The following is a 21,694-nucleotide window of genomic DNA, read 5'->3' on the forward strand; positions in this document are numbered from 1 at the left end:
TGCCTGCAGCTGATTAATGAGGTTGTCTACTCTCAAGGGCAAAGCCCAGGACATAGGGCTTTCCTGTCCCCACTCAAGTCCTTCACGCCCAGCTGCTGTTCCAAGTTTCTGGCTAGCCAGCCTGGTCTCCCCCACCCCTCGCTGCACCTGGCCCCAGTACCCTACCCATTCCCCCATTCCCTTTCTCCTCATCTCCTTCTCACACTGGGACTGCCACTCTCCCCTGTTTTTTTTCCACTCTCTCTCTATCTTTTAAATACCTCTGTATCTGAAAGTTTCCGTAAATCTCATTTTTTTTATGATCACCTTGGACAGATTTAGGTGTCTCTTCCTCAGTAAATTCAATATTGTAGTATCTATCATTTTTCATGATAATTACTTGTTTATGAATCTGTCTTCCCTTTTCATTGGTGTACCCCTAGATAGAGACACTTTTTCTTTTATATAAACTCAAATCACTGGTGCCTGACACATAGCACAGATTTGTTTATAGATTATCAAATGAAATCATATTCTGTTCCATTAACTTTCCCCTAGTTTAGGAAACAAATTGCAGATTATTTACAGGATTTTGAAACTAAAAAGGAAATCAAGAAATTTCTTACCTTGATATTGTGTCACTGATCTGCACCTAAAAAATAAGAAAACTTAAAAAGTCTTAACATTAAACTTATACAACCAAACAAAGTAAAATGATAGTAATTATACCAGTTGAACCCTTTTTTCATATTACTGTCTAGAACTTGGCCATATGTATCCATATTTTATATACCTATAATTGTTTTTACTTGATAGCATATCATAAATACTCTTCCAAGTATTGATATTATTTAAAATTCATCAAATGCAATGATTTCATAATATTACATATAATTTTATAAGTTTGAGTAAATGGAAATGGTGAAAATCTCACCCATTATTCACTGATTCTAAAGGAACTTTTTCTTTCTGTTTTATTTTGCCAAATCACCTTATAGGACACAAAATTTACCATAGAATTCATTTTGATGATGGATAACTGTTATCTGTAAACTTAAACGTTGTTTTAAGTTCTCTGGCCAGAGAATTTGATGTCAACTTTTGAGAACATTGAGATGGTGTTAAATGTAAACAAAATATTTTACTGCAGGGCTATAATCTGTGTTTTAAAAAGTTAAAGTATCTTATGAGTGTCATACCAAAACTAAAACCTTCACGTAGAGAGAAATGTTTGTACTTGTTCCGTACGTATTCAACTTCTTTATCTGACCTTGCTCCTTCAATGTGCACTTGTTACAGAATGTCAGTCACTAATGAGGCCTAAAGTAATTGAGGCTGATTGAGCTGGCAAGATGCTGCCTAATTAGAATGATAAATGGAACTGGCTGATCAAGAATGGAGGAGTGAGTGGCACAAAGGGTATTAAACAAGGTCATTCTGTCAAGGAGGACCACTCATCCAACCCCTCCCCCCCGGTCAAATACTGACCGTCCTTCATGCCATCGTGAGCCCACCACTAAGCGATGTGTGACGATCACTGCACGTGTAACTTTCTGACTGTTTTCTTCGGCTGCGTGGTCAGGGTTTAGTGATTCCCTGGGTAAGTCCTTCAGTATAAACATGAAAACTGAATAGTCTGAGCCCTATAATTCTCTATTAAGAGTGTGTGGATTTACAAGTGTGTTTGTTTTCTGAACAGGTAAATCTAGGGTACCTCGACATTTGCCCCCTGGTTTCTATCATGTTAGACTTCCCACACCACGTGAGATTTAATACATTAAGCAACTTCATATGTTTGATGGAAAGAGGTAACATTTAGTCAGAGTGTTTTAGAACCTGAATCATATGTAACTGGTCTTTTTATTTCTTAAATGTATCTACTAGAATCATTTGCATTTTATTATTTTAGCATGTTTTTCCTTTTAAACAAAACATCAACTTTATTCTTTGAACTGAAGTGGATGTAAATGTATAAGTATATATTCATAAATATTTCAGTTAAAGTGTAATTTCACTCAGTAGTGAGGCCTACTTACTTGCTATCATCTGGGAGTAAATATTCTGAGAGAAAGTGGTACCTATTCCTATTAAGCCATATTTAAGACATTTTAAATAAAAAAAACCTCTCTAAAATGTTTAATACAGCTGTCAGGGCACCTGTGCCCAAATTTCCTGAGACACAGCCCTGGTGGCACATGATAGTGTTCTAGGATGGTAGATACTTGTTACTGCAGGCAGATTTTAAAGTTCCTAGTATGAGATACAGGCTCCAACTCCTCAGAACTCTTAGCTGGTGCTTAGTGTAAGATAATACATTTACCTCAGATCTTTAGTCAGACATCGGCCAAAAAAAAAAAAAAAAAATCCAAAATAAAAAACAAATGTGACCTACTCAAATAAAAAAATACTAACCACCAGAATTTGGGGGAACACAGTTAGAAAGTAACCTCAAACTGATGTAATATTAGAATAATTCAATAAGCGGCATTTGGAAATCATAATTACCCCATGTCACTAAAATCTCATTCGTTAATATACCTATCACTTCTTCCAAGGATGAATTAGCAAGATGTTTATCTAATTCAACTTTCTGAAGGTGTTTGTTTACCTTTCTACCTCTGTAGTTTTCCATAAAGATTCAGTTACAAATATAACCTTTCAAGACACAGGTAAGTATATCATCTCTCTGGCATTCACAGCTGTTTGCGTGACTCCCTGAGTTACTCTGAAATTCATTGACTTTAGAAGGAAAGGGTTAAGATATGAGCTTCATGCTCAGTGAAGCCTGGCCTCCAATATTGTCCCCACCATTTACTAGTTATGTGGTTTTGGAAAGTTTCCTGACCTGTATAAAATGGGCATAATGGTGTTCACTTCTCCGGCTTGTTTTGAAGATTTAAGAGATAATGTATCTAAAAGGCTTAGCTCATGACTGACACATAGAAAATGCTCAGTGAGTGGCAGATAGTGATACTGCTTACACACTTGGTGACAACTGGGGAATGAATAAAACTTCTCTATCTTGTTATTCCTCCACCCTTCCTCTGCTCCATCTTTCTCTCCTCTACAACATTTCTTTTTTTTTTTTCTGGCAGAAAGAGTCACTTCCAGTCTCTGTCCTCCTTGCCACTCTCCTTTCTCCATCTATCTGAAGCCCCCTACCACCTCTCTCCTCCCAGCTGTCAAATTGCCCCTCTTTACCCCATTGAACACCCTCTGTCATATTGCCAATTCTTTTCCCACTGACACGAGGCATGACTAAACCTGTCAGTCATCTCTTTCAGGCTCCCTTATATTCACTTTATAAATGTATTAGACAGCCCTGCTTTATGAAACAGAATATGTTGAATAGAAGCTTTTATTGATGACTCAGGGTCATGTCCATGAACACCAATGATTATTCTGTCCTATACAGTTATAGGAACCATCAAAGTATATTGGTTGCTTGTCCTTATGCTAAATGGATTTCTTTTAAAATTTATTGTCAAGAAAAATCCAGCCTTTCCAGACAAAGGTAGATATGTCTTGTCGTCTGACAATGAAACATATCTATGTTGCCCATGTTTTATGCAAACATACTTTCTCTCTTTTACTTTATACTTCAGTGGGGTTTTTTTTGCTTGGTTGGTTTTTTGTTTCTTGTTACTGAAAAGAGTAGGAAAAAAGCTTACAGTCCAGTGTTGCTAGCCAGTGTATTTGTATTCAGAATATAACTTTACCTGAATGTAATGCTCTCCAATCTTCCATCCAACTACAAAATTGCAATTCTAACACCTAATTGACTTGTTGTTCAATACTTTTATTTGATATGTGATTTTATTACCAGTTCCTTCAAACCTATTTTAAAATTACATGGGACAAATATATGTATATATTATAGAAATTGTATTAGTTTCCTAAGGCTGCTATAACAAATTGTAAAACATGGGATAGCTAAAACCAGAAATTTATTCTCTCAAACCAGGGAAGCTAGACATTTGAAATCAGAATGTTGGCAGAGCCATGCACTCCCTGAAGCTTTTATGAGGATCCTTCCTGTGTCTTCCCGGTTTCTGGTAATCACCAGCAGTCCTCAGCATTCCCTGGCTGGGAGGCACATTGCTCCTGTTTTCGTCTGCATCATCACTTGGTGTTCTCCCTGTGTGTCTCTGTTTTCTTATAAAGACATGAGTCATTCAATTAGGGCCTTTTCTAATCAAATATGACTGCCTCTCAAGTAATTATATCTGCAAAGACTCCTACTTTCAAATGAAATCACATTCATGGTTCTGGGTAGCTGTAAATATTAGGGAGACACTATTTGACCCAGTTGTTGTTCTTCAGTCCCTAAGTCATGTCTGACTCTTTGTAACCCCATGGACTGAAGCATGCCAGGCCTCCCTGTCCCTCACCATCTTCTGAAGTTTGCCCAAATTCATGTCCATTGAATCAATGATGCATTCAACCATCTCCACAAACACGACATTTCTTTGATTTTCTATTTGGTTGTATTTCAGTCAACACCGCCTGCTATTATCTCTTTGAGATAATTTTTTAGGCTATACTCCCTTATGTGACCTAATTTTGAGTCTTTAGAAAAACTATGTTAGGGCAAAACATAGTTATAAAATTGGGAACATTTTAAAACCGATACAACTTTGGCAGAGGAGGAGACAATATGAAAGGAATTTAAACCTATTCTCCTAGGTTATAATCATCTAAATGTGTAAGAAATGCAGAAATTTTTGATAAAACATGTAGCCAGATAATGATAGAGAAATATTAAATGCTAGCCTGCAAGCCTTTAGTATTATCTTTGTCAAAGTAATCATCACTACCCACAACTAGATTTACTGAACTCTGTGTGTATTATGCACTAATGTTATATTACTTGCCTAAAAACCAAATGCCAGATTCCTATCCAGATAAAACTTATAATGTAACAGAGGAGATGAGAAGTCCACTCGAGTGGTGTTAATAGAAATACTAGCATATACGAACGTAAATGTGTGAGCCTTTGCTGAAGGTAGGAAACATCCTTATCAAGTGACATCTCAGCTAATTAGTAGTTAGTGCTGTTGTTGATGACACATTCTAAAGCTAACAACTTATTTACTTATGAGTGGTCAGTTTTAGTTTCACGTTATGAATGAAATCAAGGTTACCACATGATCAGTATCATGGACTACCTAAATTGGCTTTGATTGTTAACTTCTTCTGGTTAGCTGGCAAGCATTTCACAAGAAAAAGAATGACACAGCAATGTATCTGAACAGTCTCATCATGGCAGCCAACAAAACAACTGAAAGAATGTGTCTTGTTAAAAATGAACCAGGAAGCTCATTTTTATCTGCTAGGAGGAAAAAGTGTTATTTGCAATATTAGCAAGATACAACTCAATGACTTTCTTAACAGAAGAATCCCAGTGTTAAGTAAAGAAAGATCCTTTGTCTAGATTGCTGTTGTTCATTCACTCAGTCATATCTGACTCTTTGGGACCCCATGGACTGCAGCACGCCAGTCTTCCCTGTCCTTCACCATCTTCTCCTACAGTTCGCTCAACCTCGTGTCTTGTTAACATTGTTAAAAGTCAAGGAAACCATTCCCTGGCCAATGAGAGCAAATATGAACAAAGCGTTTGGTAGCGTTTTAGGAACATGGTACTTTGGGGACAAGGTAAACTGCCAGCGATAGTTTCCATCATGTGTGTGTGATGGTCTTTCTCAAGATTGTTTCTCAGGGCAGCATATTACTTCAGGCTGATGCTTCTTTCCATGATCTGTGCCATCCTGCGACCAGTGTAATCACAAATGCAGCATGCTGGGTACACTCAGAACCACACTTCTGCTACCTCTGCCCATCTCTGTGACCATTTTGTGCTTATACACAAACTTAACTTTTGTTGATTGCATTAAATGGTTGTCAGAAGCAGTAAACTGCCTCTGTTCAATACAACAGAGCTACCATTGTTTATTTCCAGTTGTCATTGGTAGGAAAACATAAGAGCGTACACAAAGGACAGGAAAACAAAAAGGGGGCTAACTGAGAAAATCTAGTTCTAGCAGCAATAATGACACAAAATCATTTTCCTACAGAATTTTGTTTGGGAAGTGCACCTGCGGAACGAGAAGGATTAGGCAAACCTTGCCAGTCACTGCAGGGTGCAGCTAAAGGCAGACTCATTGAAGTTTCAGTTCAAAAATGATAAGGCTCAATAAATCTCTGTGGGTAGATTTATCTCATAATTGCAGATCATATTTAGAGGACTGGACTAATTAGACTTGATTTGTATATGGTTTAGGCTTAATTGAAAGTCATTTTCCTCTGTTACTTCAGAATTATTCTTTGTTAAAGTGGAAAGAGGTAACTTTGGTATAAGCTTTTTAAATTCTAAAACATGACTGTGTTTGTCTTCTTTACATTTGAATTGCATGCTGCTTGGCTGTTATGAAATATAGTCACTGTGCTAAACAAAGAAAAGATGCTGATTTCTTTGGTCTGTGATTTGTGATATTTAGAGATAAATCTTAAAGAGAATTCAAGAACATATTTATGCCAAAGCAGTTACATGTTAATAATGGAAACAAAAGGATAATAATAAAATAATTTCTTCTACGCACCACCTTTTGTTTAACAGAGCCCCTCTTGATGGCTGATTAATTGTTTAAAGAATTTCTATGCCTAAGATGCTACACCTCATTGCAATAAAAATTATAATCCTTTGAAGTATTTAAATTAGCATGGTACAAATATGACTGTTATATGTTCATTCCATTATTAGGCCATTATTATTCAAATTTTACATTAATATTCATCCATTCTAGAATTTTGTCTACAGATTTCCATAATGTTTCTCTTGGTCCTCATTAGGGTACCTTGGTACATATGCTGTTTATTGCTCATGTGTCTATATTTTAGTGTCTTTCAAATTATGAGTGAAATCCACAGTCATTTAAATACATTGCTGCAGTAATCTTTGTGTAATATAGCCAACTTCTTTGTGATTCAGGTTGTTTTTGAAATTATAGAGGGGATTCCAAGAACAGGAGAAGAGTTTTGATGTTTTCTTTGTGTCAGTCTTTTCCTGGAATTATTTTCCTGTTTTCCTTTCCTAGGTTAAACTTATGAATTAAGTATGTAGTTATAGGAAACAAGATGTCCCGTATCATATGTCATTAGGGAAATGTAAATTAAAAAACAAAGAGATACCACTGCAAACCTACCAGACTGGCCCGATTCCAGAACCTTAACAACACCAAATGCTGGTGAGGATGCGGAGCAACAGGAACTCTGATTCATTGCTGGTGTGAATGCCAAATATTCCAGCAATTTGGAAGACTTACTTCAGCAGTTTTCTATAAAACTAAAAATGCCCTTACGTTATTATCCAGCAATTATCCAGCTTGGTGTTTACTTAAAGGAGTTTCTTCAATTTATGTCTACATAAAAGCCTGCACACATATATTTATAGAAGCTTTATTCATAATTGCCTGCACTTGGAAGCAACCGAGATATCCTTCAGTAGGTGAATAGATACCTAGTCAATGAAACACTATTCAGCACTAAAGAGGAATAGGCTATTAAGCCATGAAAAGATATGGAACAACCTTAAATCTATATCACTAAGTGAAAGAAGTAAAACTGAAAATGGCTATGAACGTGTTCTATGATTCCAGTGATAAATTTGGAAAAGGCAAAACTAAAATGATGGAAGAAGATGAGTAGTTGTTGCCAAGGAGTAGAAGAAGAGGGAGGTATGAATGGGCAGAGCATAGAGAATTGGCAGGGCAGTGAAACTTCTTGGTATGATATTGCACTGATAGACACACATGTCACTAAACATTTGTCCCAGTCCATAGACTGCAAATACCAAGGGTTAACCCAAATATAGACTGTGGACTTTGGGTGGTGATATTGCATTTATGTAAATTCATGGATAGTAACAAATATACCACTGTGGTGAATGATGTTGGTAATAGGGGAAATTGTACATTTGTTTTTTTTTTTAATTAATTAATTTTTTATTGACAGATAATTGCTTTGCAGAATCTTGTTTTCTGTCAAAACTCAACAATGAATCAGCCGTAGGTATACATATATCCCTTCCCTTTTGAACTTCCCTCCCATCTCCCTCTCCATCCCACCCCTCTGGGTTGATACAGACCCCTGTTTGAGTTTCCTTAGCCATACAGCAAATTCCCATTGGCTATCTATTTTACATATGGTAATGTAAGTTTCCATGTTACTCTTTCCATACATCTCACCCTACCTCCCCTCTACCCATGTCCATAAGTCTATTCTCTATGTCTATTTCTCCATTGCTGCCCTATAAGTAAATACAATATTTATCTTTCTCTTTCTGACTTACTTCACTCTGTATGATAGGCTCTAGGATCATCTACCTCATTAGAACTGACTCAAAGGTGTTCCTTTTTATGGTTGAGTAATATTCCATTGTGTCTTCTTTATCCATTCCTCTGTTGATGGACACCTAGGTTGCTTCCATGTTCTAGCTATTGTGAATAATGCTGCAATAAACAATGGGATATGTGTGTCTTTTTAAATTTTGGTTTCTTCAGGGTATATGCCTCGGAGTGGGATTTCTGGGTCATATGGTAGTTTTATTCTTAGTTTTTAAAGGGATCTCCATACCATCTTCCATAGTGGCTGTATCAATTTACATTCCCACCAACAGTGCAAGAGCATTCCCTTTTCTCCATATCCTCTCCAGCATTTATTGTTGGTAGACTTTTTGATGATGGCCATTCTGACTGGTGTGAGGTGATATCTCATTGTAGTTTTAATTTGCTTTTCTCTAATAATGAGCAATGTTGAGCATCTTTTCATGTGTTTGTTAGCCATCTGTATGTCTTCTTTGAAGAAATGTCTGTTTAGGTCTTTTCCCCACTTTTTGATTGGGTATTGGGTTATGTGTTTTTCTGGTATTGAGTTGTATGAGCTGCTCATATATTTTGGAAATTAATCCTTTGTTAGTTGTTTCATTTGCTACTATTTTCTCCCTTTCTGAGGGTTGTCTCTTTACCTTGCTTATAGTTTCCTTTGCTGTGCAAAAGCTTTAAAGTTTAATCAGGTCCTACTTGTTTACTTTTGTTTTTATTTCTGTTACTCTAGGAGGTGGGTCATAGAGGATCTTGCTCTGATTTATGTCATCAAGTGTTCTGCCTATGTTTTCCTCTGAGTTTTATAGGTTCTGGTCTTACATTTATGTCTTTAATCCATTTTGAGTTTATCTTTGTATATGGTGTTAGGAAGTGTTCTAATTTCATTTGTTTACACGTAGCTGTCCAGTTTTCCCAGCACCATTTTTTGAAGAGACTTGTCTTTTCTGCATTGTATATTCTTGCCTCCTTTGTAAAAAATAAGGTACCCATAGGTGGATGGGTTTATTTCTGGGCTTTCTATCTTGTTCCATTGATCTTTATTTCTGTTTTTTTGCCAGTACCATACTGTCTTGATGACTATAGTATAATCTGAAGTCAGGAAAGTTGGTTCTCCAGCTCTATTCTTCTTTCTCAAGACTGTTTTGGCTATTCAGGGTCTTTTGTGTTTCCATATGAACTGTGAAATTTTTTGTCCTAGTTCTGTGAAAAATGTCATTGATAATTTGACAGGGATCACATTGAATCTATAGACTGCATTTGGTAGTATAGTCATTTTCACAATATTGATTCTTCCTCCCCAGGAACATGGAATATCTCTCCATCTGGTTATGTTGTCTTTGATTTCATTCTTTAGTGTCTTATAATTTTCTGTGTACAGTTCTTTTGTCTCCTTAGGTAAGTTTATTCCTAGATATTTAATTCTTTTTGTTGCAATGGTGAATGGGATTGACTCCTTAAAGTCTCTGATTTTTCATTGTTAGTATATAGAAATGCAAGCGATTTCTGTGTATTGATTTTGTATTCTGCAACTTAGCTAAATTCACTGATTAGCTCTAGTAATTTTCTGATACTATCTTTAGAGTTTTCTATGTGCAGTATCATGTCATCTGCAAACAGTGAGAGCTTTACTTCTTTTCTGATCTAGATTCCTTTTATTTGTTTTTCTTCTCTGATTGCTGTAGCTAGGACTTCCAGAACTATGTTGAATAATAGTGGTGCAAGTGGACACCCTTGTCTTGTTCCTGATCTTAGGGGGGATGCATTCAGTTTTTCACCATTGAGGATAATGTTTGTTATAGGCTTATCATATATGGCCTTTACTATGTTGAGGTAGGTTCCTTCCATGCCAATTTTTTGAAGGGTTTTAATCATAAATGGGTGCTGAATTTTGTCAAAGGATTTTTCTGCATCTATTGAGATGATCATATGATGTTTATCTTTCAGTTGGTTAATATGGTGTACAACACTGATTGATCTCCTGGAATAAACCCAACTGGATCATGGTGAATGAGCTTTTTCATTTGTTCACTAAAATTTTGTTGAGGATTTTTGCATCTACGTTCATCAGTGATACTGGTGTGTAGTTTTCCTTTTTTTGTGTTGTCTTTGGTTTTGGTATCAGGGTGATAGTGTCCTCATAGGATGAGTTTGGAGGTCTCCTTTCCTCTGCGAGTTTTTGAAAGACTTTTAGAAGGATAGGCATTAGCTCTTCTCTAAATATTTGATAGAATTCTCCTGTGAAGCCATCTGGTCCTGTGCTTTTGTTTCTTGGGAGATTTTTGATCACAGCTTCAATTTCAGTGCTTGTAATTGGCTTGTTCATAATTTCTGTTTCTTACTGGTTCAGTCTTGGAAGATTGAACTTTGCTAAGAATCTGTCCATTTCTTCCAGGTTATCCATTTTATTGCCATATACTTGTTCATAATAGTCTCTTATAAGCTTTTGTATTTCTGCATTGTCTGTTATAACCTCTCCTTTTTCATTTCTAATTTTGTTGATTTGGTTCTCTCTTTTTTTCTTGATGATTCTGGCCAAAGGTTTCTCAATTTTGTTTGTCTTCACAAAGAACCAGCTCTTAGTTTTATTAATCATTAATCTTTATTATTCTTTCTTTCATTTCTTTTTCATTTATTTCTGCTTAGATCTTTATGATGTCTTTCTTTCTACTAACTTTGTTGTTGTTGTTCTTTTTCCAATTATTTTAGGTGTAAATTTAGATTGTCTGTTTGATGTTTTCCTTGTTCCTTGAGGTAGGATTGTATTGCTATAAACTTCCTCCTTAGAACTGCTTTTGCTGTATCCCATAGGTTTTGAGTTTTGTGTTTTCATTGTCATTTGTTTCTAGAAATTTTTTGATTTCCCTTTTGATTTCTTCAGTAACCTGTTGGGTATTTAGAAATGTATTATTTAATCTCCATGTATTTTTGTTTCTTACAGTGTTTTTTTTTTTTTTCTTGTAATTGATATCTAGTCAAGTTAGGTTCATGATCAAGGTAAATTGGAAGTGGTCAAGCAGGAGATGACAAGAACAAACATTGACATTCTAGGAATCAGTGAACTAAGATGGACTAGAATGGGTGAATTTAACTCAGATGACCATTATATCTACTACTGTGTGCAGGAATCCCTTAGAAGAAATGGAGTAGCCATCATAGTCAACAAAAGAGTCCAAAATGCAGTACTTGGATGCAATCCGAAAAACAACAGAATGATCTCTGTCCATTTCCAAGGCAAACCATTCAATATCACAGTAATCCAAGTCTATGCCCCGACCAGTAATGCTGAAGAAGCTGAAGTTGAACAGTTCTATGAAGACCTACGAGACCTTCTAGAGCTAACACCCCAAAAAGATGTCTTTTTCCATTATAGGGGACTGGAATGCAAAAGTAGGAAGTCAAGAAACACCTGGAGTAACAGGGAAATTTGGCCTTGGAGTACAGAATGAAGCAAGGCAAAGGTTAATAGAGTTCTTCCAAGAAAATGCACTGGTCATAGCAAACACCCTCTTCCAACAACACAAGAGGAGACTCTACACATGGACATCACCAGATGGTCAACACCAAAATCAGACTGATTATATTCTTTGCAGCCAAAGATGGAGAAGCTCTATACAGTCAGCAAAAACAAGCCTGGGAGCTGACTGCGGCTCAGATCATGAACTCCTTGTTGCCAAATTCAGACTGAAATGGAAAAAAGTGGAGAAAACCACTAGATAATTCAGGTATGATCTAAATCAAATCCCTTATGACTATACAGTGAAAGTGAGAAATAGATTTAAGGGCCTAGATCTGATAGATAGAGTGCCTGATGAACTATGGATGGAGGTTTGTGACACTGAACAGGAGACAGGAATCAAGACCATCCCCAAGAAAAGGAAATGCAAAAAAGCAAAATGGCTGTCTGAGGAGACCTTACAAATAGCTGTGAAAAGAAAGGAAAGAAAAAGCAAAGGAGAAGAGGAAAAATATACCCATTTGAATGCAGAGTTCCAAAGAATAGCAAGGAGAGATAAGAAAGCCTTCCTCAGCGATCAATGCAAAGAAATAGAGGAAAACAATAAAATGGGAAAGACTAGAGATCTCTTCAAGAAAATAGAGATATCAAGGGAACATTTTATGCAAAGATGGGCTCAATAAAGGACAGAAATGGTATGGACCTAACAGAAGCAGAAGATATTAAGAAGAGGTGGCAAGAGTACACAGTAGAACTGTACAGAAAAGATCTTCATGACGCAGGTAATCATGATGGTGTGATCACTCACCTAGAGCCAGACATCCTGGAATGTGAAGTCAAGTGGGCCTTAGGAAGCATCACTATGAACAAAGCTAGTGGAGGTGATGGAATTCCAGTTGAGCTGTTTCAAATCCTGAAAGATGATGCTGTGAAAGTGCTGCACTCAATATACCAGCAAATTAGGAAAACTCAGCAGTGGCCACAGGACTGGAAAAGGTCAGTTTTCATTCCAATCCCAAAGAAAAGCAATGCCAGAGAATGCTCAAACTACTGCACAATTGCACTCATCTCACGCTAGTAAAGTAATGCTTAAAATTCTCCAAGCCAGGCTTCAGCAATATGTGAACCGTGAACTTCCAGATGTTCAAGCTGGTTTTAGAAAAGGCAGGGGAACCAGAGATCAAATTGCAACATCTGCTGGATCATTAAAAAGCACGAGAATTCCAGCAAAATATCTATTTCTGCTTTATTGACTATGCCAAAGCCTTTGACTCTGTGGACAATAAACTGTGAAAAATTCTGAAAGAGATGGGAATACCAGACCACCTGACCTGCCTCTTGAGAAACCTGTATGCAGGTCAGGAAGCAACAGTTAGTACTGGACATAGAACAAGAGACTGGTTCCAAATAGGAAAAGGAGTATGTCAAGGCTGTCTATTGTCACCCTACTTATTTAACTTATATGCAGAGTACATCATGAGAAACGCTGGGCTGGAAGAAGCACAAGCTGGAATCAAGATTGCTGGGAGAAATATCAATAACCTCAGATATGCAGATGACACCACCCTTATGGCAAAAAGTGAAGAAGAACTAAAGAGCCTCTTGATGAAAGTGAAAGAAGGGAGTGCAATAGTTGGCTTAAAACTCAACATTCAGAAAACGAAGATCATGGCATCCTGTCCCATCACTTCATGGGAAATAGATGGGGAAACAGTGGAAACAGTGTCACACTTTATTTTGGGGGGCTCCAAAATCACTGCAGATGGTGATTGCAGCCATGAAATTAAAAGATGCTTACTCCTTGGAAGGAAAGTTATGACCAACCTAGACAGCATATTAAAAAGCAGAGACATTACTTTGCCAACAGAGGTCCGTCTAGTCAAGGCTATGGTTTTTCCAGTGGTCATGTGTGGATGTGAGATTTGAACTATAAAGAAATCTGAGCACTGAAGAATTGATGCTTTTGAACTGTGATGTTAGAGAAGACTCTTGAGAGTCTCTTGGACTGTAGAAAGATCCAACCAGTCCATCCTAAAGGAGATCAGTCCTGGGTGTTCATTGGAAGGACTGATGTTGAAGCTGAAACTCCAAGACTTTGGCCATCTGATATGAAGAAGTGACTCATTTGAAAAGACCCTTATGCTGGGAAAGATTCAGGGCAGTAGGGGAAGGGGACGACAGAGGATGAGATGGTTGGATGGCTTCATTGACTCTGGACATGGGTTTTGGTGGACTCTGGTAGTTGGTGATGGACAGGGAGGCCTGGTGTGCTGTGGTTCTTGGGGTTGCAAAGAGTTGGATATGACTGAGTGACTGAACTGAACTGAATTGAACTTATAGCATTGTGATTGCAGAAGATGCTTTATTTGATTTCAATCTTCTTAGATTTACTGAGGTTTGATTTGGGACATTGGAGAATGTTCCATGAGCACTTGCAAAGAAGATGTATTCTTCTTGCTTTGGATGGAATATCCTGAAGATATCAATGAGATCCTTCTCATCTAATGTATCATTTAAGACTTGTGTTTCTTTATTAATTTTCTGTTTTGATGATCTTTCCATTGGTGTGAGTGGGGTGTTAATGTCTCCTACTCTTATTGTGTTACTGTCAGTTTCTCTCTTTATGTTTGTTAGTGTTTGTCTTATGTATTGTGCTCATATGTTGGGTGCATACATATTTACAATTGTTATGTCTTCCTCTTGGATTGATGCCTTGATCCTTATGTAGTTTCCTTCCTTATCTCTTGTAATCTTGTTTATTTTAAGGTCTATTTTGTCTGTTATGAGATTGTTACTCTAGCTTTCTTTGCTTCCCATTTGCATGGAATATATTTTTCCATCCTCTCACACTCAGTCTATATGTGTCTTTAGGTCTGAACTGGGTTTCCTGTGGACAGGATATATATGGGTCTTTGTTTTTATATCCATTCAGCTAGTCTGTGACTTTTGCTTGGAGATATATGTGTTCCCATTGCCATTTTCTTAATTGGGGTTGATTTTGTAGATCTTTTCCCTTCTCTTGTATTTCTTGACTATATATGTCCCTTTAACATTTGTTGTAAAGCTGGTTTGGCAGTACTTAATTATCTTAACTTTTGCTTGTCTGAAAAGCTTTTTATTTCTCTATCAATTTTGAATGAGATCCTTGCTAGCTACAGTAATCTTGGTTGTAGATTTTTCCATTTCAGTACTTGGTTGTAGATTTTTCCGTTTCAGTACTTTATTTTTTTTTTTAAATTTATTTATTTATTTTTAATTTTTACTTTACAATTCTGTATTGGTTTTGGCATAGATTGACATGAATCCACCACAGGTGTACATTTCAGTACTTTAAACTGCCATTCCCTTCTGCCTACAGATTTTCTGCTGAAAGGCTAGCTGTTACTTGTTGCTTTTCCCTTGCTGATTTTAATATTCTTTCTTTGTATTTAGTCTTTGTTAGATTGATTAGTATGTGTCTCGGCATGTTTCTCCTTGGGTTTATCTTTGGACTTGATTGACTATTTCCTTTTCCATGTTATAGTCACCTCAAAAAATTTCTCATACCCTTTCTTTTTCTCTTCTTCTTTTGGGACCCCTATCATTATTCTGAATTCTTTTTTAGGTAGTTTGCCTATTTCCTCTTCATTTATTTGGACTTATGTGTTTCTAATGTGTTCCTTCAATTGTGTAGTATTTCTCTGCCTTTTCATTATTTTTTTAAACTTATTGTGTTTGAGGTCTTTTTTTCCCAGGATTCAAGGTTGAATTCTTTCTTCCTTTTGGTTTCTGCCCTCCTAAGGCTTTTGTTTATTTGTTTTTCTTCTGATGGGTAAAGGCTGAGTGAGGTGGTAATCCTGTCTGCTGATGATTGGGTTTGTATTTTTGTTTTGTTTGTTCTTTTTTTTTTTTTTCTTTACAATTCTGTATTGGTTTTGCCATACATTGACATGGATCCACTAGATGAGGCGTGCTGTACAGGGTGCTACTGGTGGTTGGGTCATGCCAGGTTTTGTAGTCAAGTGGTTTCCTTTGTGTGAGTTCTCACTATTTGATACTCCCTAGGACTGGTTCTCTGGTAATCTAGGGTCTTGGAGTCAGTGCTCCAACTCCAAAGGCTCAGGGCTTGATCTCTGGTCAGGAATGAAGACTCCACAAGCAGTTTGTTATGGCATTAAGTGAGATTAAAACAAATACCCAAAAACGAGAAACCAAAGATGAACCCCAGACAAATGGCAGTTACAAAGACAGGAAAATAGTAATTAAAATAATGGAATCTACACATATATATCCGTAAGCAAAGTCAAAACATTACAACTAAAATACAGTTGATTGACGTAGTAAACAAAGGAAATCAAAAATTATACTTATCAGTTAAGGACAAAACTAGGTAAAGCACAAACTGGAAAATAAAAGTAAAGCAAAGTGCCAATTGGGGAATAAAGCAATGAAAATTAAACTAACAAATATGTTGAGAGGAAAGGAAAGAAAGAAAGAATACATATGCAAAGTTAAATAGAGGTAGATAAAAAAGATTTATATACATTAAAGATTAACTACAAGGGGAAAAGAACAGTAGGAAAAGCAAATAAAGGAATAAATTTAGAAAAAAATAATAATAGTATAAAAATATTTTTTAAAGGAAAAAAATAAGGAAAACTTCACAGAACTGCAAAAGCCCAACATAGAGGCAGAGGTTTATAACACAATAAAAAATATTACTGAGGGGGGAAAAATGTTCAAAAGCTGAATTAGATTTCATAGTGCCAATAAAATTGACAACTACAACAGAGGGAGGGGGAAAAAATCCAAAGGAATCTACAGAACACTCAAAACATAAGAATAATAAATGTTTTTCTTGAGTCACTGCTGTCAGAGTCCTTTCACTTGCTGAGAGTTACAGCCCACCTCACCTCCCTAGGATGCCCTCCAACACTGTGCTGATCTCTGGGAGGAGCTCAGATTCTAATCTGTTCCTATTCCCATGAGTTCTTGCCTCCAATGTCCACTGCTGTCAGAACTAGTGTGTTTGTTTTTGTGGGAGCTCTCAATGTCCTTTTCTATATTCCATAGACACAGAGTCTGCCTAGTTGAGCATGTGGATTTAATCTGCTGCTTGTATAGCTGGTGGGATGGTTTGGGGTCTTCTTTAGCCATACTGCCCCTGGGTTTCAATTGTGTTTTTATTTCCACCTCTGCATGTGGCTCATCCAATGGGGTTTACTCCTGATGCTGCCCTGGAGGACTTGGGTTTGCCCCTGTGAAGGCCAGGTGTGGAGGTGGTGCAGCTGTTTGGGTCATAGGGGTTCTGGAAGCACCTGATACTCAGAGGAGTTGGTGGCTCTGGCAGCAGGAAATATAGTGCTCTAGAAGGGTATGGCAATCAGTATTGGCCAATACACTCCAGGATTCTTGCCTGGAGAACCCCCCTGGCAGAGAAGCCTGGCAGGCCACAGTCTACAGAGTTGCAAAAAGTTGGACATGACCAAAGCGACCCTGTGCACATAGACACAAGATTTTTTTTGCGTGTGGCAGCTCTGCCCCAGTAAGTGTTGAGCATGCAGGTGGCACAGCTGCTTGGCTTGTGGGGACTCTGGCAGGGCAAGGTGTTCAGGGACATGGACTGCCTCTGCCACAGGAGTTTTGGCCCTATCAGAGTCCTTTCTTGAGCCTCTTGTAGCTGGCAATCAGAAGGCCTCTTTGGCCAGTCTTTCTTCAGAGCTCTGACCATTCAGGCACTTAGAGGGCTCCCTTGCTTGGAGTCCTCTTCTGTTGTTCTGTGTGTCAGGCACATGGAGAGGGCCCCCTGGCTGGGGTCCTACTCTGTAGATTGGGGCATCAGGCACTTAAAGGGGCAACCTGGGTGGGGTCCTACTCTGTAGTTCAGTGCATCAGGCATTTGATGGGCCAGCCTCTCTATTGTTTAGCTACCAATGCTGGCGTGTGGGGAGAGAGAGGCCATGGTGATGGCTCCATCCCCTACTTGTGACTCAGAAGTACTGCCTTGCTTCCATGGCTGCCTGGCTTTCCTCCACTGACATTTCCTACCAGGATCTCCTCCCTCACATCCCCTTGATATATCTCTCCACAGTCAACAGCAGCCCTTGCCCTAGGATTGCTTCATAATCCCTAAACTCCAGCTCCCAGATGCTGTGCATTCCAGGGGACCTGTGTCCCTGTCTGGGGTATGTATGGCTGTGGCAAGGACTGTCTGAGTCTCATTCCATGCAGGCTGCCACAGATCAGCTGTTTCCCTCTCAGCCTTAAATGTTTCTCCTCTGACTCAGACAATTGCACCAATGTGGGGATCAGACCCCGCTTCAGTTCCCCCACCTGCTGAGGGCAGGTCCAGTCCTGCTGACACTCCTGTTTTTCCCCTAGTTCCTTCATCCTACTGAGTTTTGCATGGTTTTATATATTCTTTTCCACTGGTCAGATAATCCTATTCTCTCTCAGCTGGTGGTCTGCATGCACTTCTGTGTCTGAAGGTGTATTCCTGATGTATCCATGGAGAGAGATGTACTCCATGTACACCTACTCCTCTGCCATCTTGTTCTCTCGGAAGTTGTGCATTTGTGAGGGCAGGGAGTATATGGGAATTCTCTATATTTTCTGCTCAATTTTTCTATAAACCTAAAACTGGTCTAAAATAGCCTTTTTAAAATTTAAAAAAGAAAGAGATGTTTCTATTTAGTTAACCTTGATATCCATTAGGTTAAGTCATAACTTTTTAAGTCCCCTTGACTTTCATATAAAGCAATTTCTCTTGTAGAAACATCAATTATCAGTATTAACAGGGGACTTTAATTCCCTTCCCTCCCCTCTCCTGATTGTCTCAAGACTTCCTACAAATCAAACTTTGACTACTGCTCATAGATGCCAGCTACCTTGATGAAAGAAAATACTTAATGATTATATGTTGAAGAATGAGTTTAGGGCAGGTGGGAAGGTGGGGTGTGAGATCTATCATTCTGGAACAGAAACTCAGAAAGAGAAAAGAGAGAAATTAGAGAAACAAAGGGGTTCTGAGAAATGTCTTAAAAAGAAAAATGACAGAAAGGACTCAGAATGGTAAATGAGTTTGCAAAGTCCTTTTCATGATTGGGATCAAGTTCAAAGGTGGGGTTAGGAAGAGATGACTCTTGCCTCACAAGGAAGGGATGAGCTAACAGGCTGAGATGCTCTGAAAACTGCAGGACGGCTTTGAGCATGGATGGAAGGAATCGTATATGATCCACATCCAATAATAACTTTGTGTTCATTGTTCAGGGAATGCACTGCAGTAGGTATAATTAAGGCTTGTCCTCCCAACAATTGATTTGTAAGTCAGATGTCTTTCAGTGAGTTGATATGATTGCTTATTGTGAGATTTTTGTTAGCAATCAGGCAGGAGCTGAAAGCAGTTTTTTATTAAATAGGAAAGAGAGGAAGTGCTGGGTTAAATGGAAGGGGCATTAGAAGGGAAATTGGCAAAAGACCCATGGGATGCTTTCTTGCTTTTTCTAGGCAGGTTCCCCTTTTGCTTTAGAGAGCATGGCTAGTGTGCAGTGAACCAACCATATGGGTAGAAAGAAGACAGCTATTCATATAATAAATGATTGGGTATAAACGTTTTCAATAAGCAAATTTAATTTTAATTACATTAAGGCTAACATTTTAAAAACTTTTTTATTTTTGAGAATTTCATCACATAGGTTTTAAACTCAGAACTGCATCAAAAAGGTGACATAGGTAAAGATCAAAATAATCAAAGGAAAGAAAAGGTGAACAGCAAATGATGGGACATGTAGAAGGCCAAGATAGTTTGACATGTTTACTTAAACTTAAATGTCATTCTCAAGGGCTTTGTTGACGGGTGAGCAAGAAAATAGATATAGCTAATGCAGTTTGGCCCTAATATTCCAATTGATTATTCATTAGTTTTTAATGTGTTTTGTTCATAACTTTGTAACATACGGAGAAAGCACTGTAAGCATAGCGGTAGTATTCTGACCCTAGCATTCAAACTAAAGCTGATTTTTTCATAAATTGGATCAAAAGATAGATTGACATTTGAAATACTTTCTATATAGAGTTTTAAGCTCTTTTGAAAATATTGTCAATGTTAGGTTTTGAGCTGAAAGAAGTTATAGTTGCTAGATGCATGTTGTCTGAAATGGACAATGTATGTTTTGCAATAAATTGAAGTATTAACCTTGAGAAAATCCTTCATTGTATTGAAAACTGAACAAGGTAGTCTGATACTTACATAATTTATAAGGCATGTGAATTCAGATATGTGACCTTGTTTGGGGTCCTAAGAATCAAGGACAGAAACTTATTATAAGTTTCCTGTGCTCTTAATGCCCTTATAAGTGTTTGTATGATAAGGTTTTATATAATTCATTGTAAGTTAATTTATACATACATATGTATACACATATACACATGTAATTGTGTGTGTATATATGTATGTATATATACATAGAGAGGGACAGTGAGGAGGTGACAGAAAGTATGTGAGCACAGGAGCAAAAAGTTTATGAGAATCATTTTCAGAAGAAATCAAGCAAAACTGCTGAAATATCACATAATATAGGTCTTATTGAATGAAGAATCATATCAAGATGTAATAATTGATAATTATTAAATGAATATTGCTTTATATTTTTATTTAAAAATTTTCTGTCAACCATTTAAAATGGTTAAATATGATTTTCAAGGTATTTCTCTGTTATTCATTTTCCTCATTGAATGATTCATTTGATAAGTGTGTAATGTCCTAACTCTGATTGTTTTGAAAAAGTGCTGCAGATTTTGAGTAGACCAATCCAAGAATTGCAGGCAGATTCTTTACCAACTGAGCTATCAGGGAAGCCAAAAAGGATAGTATAGGGAGGTCAGAGATTTTTCTTACGATAGAAACTCTGACTTCTGAGTCATAAGACCTGTTAATTTGGCAAAATTGTGGGTTGGTAATGTTCACCATCTACATGCACAAGGCTTTGAGTCAAATGAGAACAGCAGAGAAAGTCAGTACATTTGAACTATAGAAAGATGCCAACCTGCAAGGTGAGGATGCGGAGTGAGGACATATCATGCAAGGACATCTAGACTTTACAACCAGTGTTAGTGTTTGTTTAAGAGAAATGTAGTTCTTTGAAGGGTTTCACAAAGAGATGAGTAGTAGCATTTGTATTTTTCAAAGAATGCTTTTGCCTATAGAGATAATTGACTGGATGAGAAAGTTAAAATATGTAGACATAGGGTTAAAGTTGGTGAAATAAAGTACTTTTATTTATTGAAACATATAGAAAGAAAAATTGTGTGTGTGTGTGCATAAAGTGTCAAATGGCTTCCCTGGTGTCTCAAATGGTAGAGAATTTGCATGTAATACAGGAAACTTGGGTTCAATCCTGGGATCAGGAAGATCCCCTGGAGAAGGGAATGGCTGCCCGTACAATATTCTTGCTTGGAGAATTCCATGGGCAGAGGAGCCTGGCAGGCTACAGTCTATGGGGTCACAAAGAGTTGGACATGACTGAGCAACTAACCCTTTCACTTTCAAGTATCCAATACTTATGGTGTCAACACATTTTAAATAATATTTGCCAAATAATACTTTTAAAAAATGGTCCAAACACCATGGACACCATGTTAAAAGCTAACACAAATAAAAACCTCAGGTTGAATATATCTTGTATACTACTGCTACTGCTAAATCACTTCAGTCATGTCCGACTCTGTGCGACCCCATAGACGGCAGCCCACCAGGCTCCCCTGTCCCTGGGATTCTCCAGGCAAGAACACTGGAGTGGGTTGCCATTTCCTTCTCCAGTGCAGGAAAGTGAAAAGTGAAAGTGAAGTCGCTCAGTTGTGTCCGACTCTTGGCGACCCCATGGACTGCAGTCTACCAGGCTCG

The sequence above is a fragment of the Oryx dammah genome, unplaced genomic scaffold, assembly GCF_014754425.2.
Source record: "Oryx dammah isolate SB20612 unplaced genomic scaffold, SCBI_Odam_1.1 HiC_scaffold_4, whole genome shotgun sequence".
Taxonomy (NCBI): Eukaryota; Metazoa; Chordata; class Mammalia; order Artiodactyla; family Bovidae; genus Oryx; species Oryx dammah.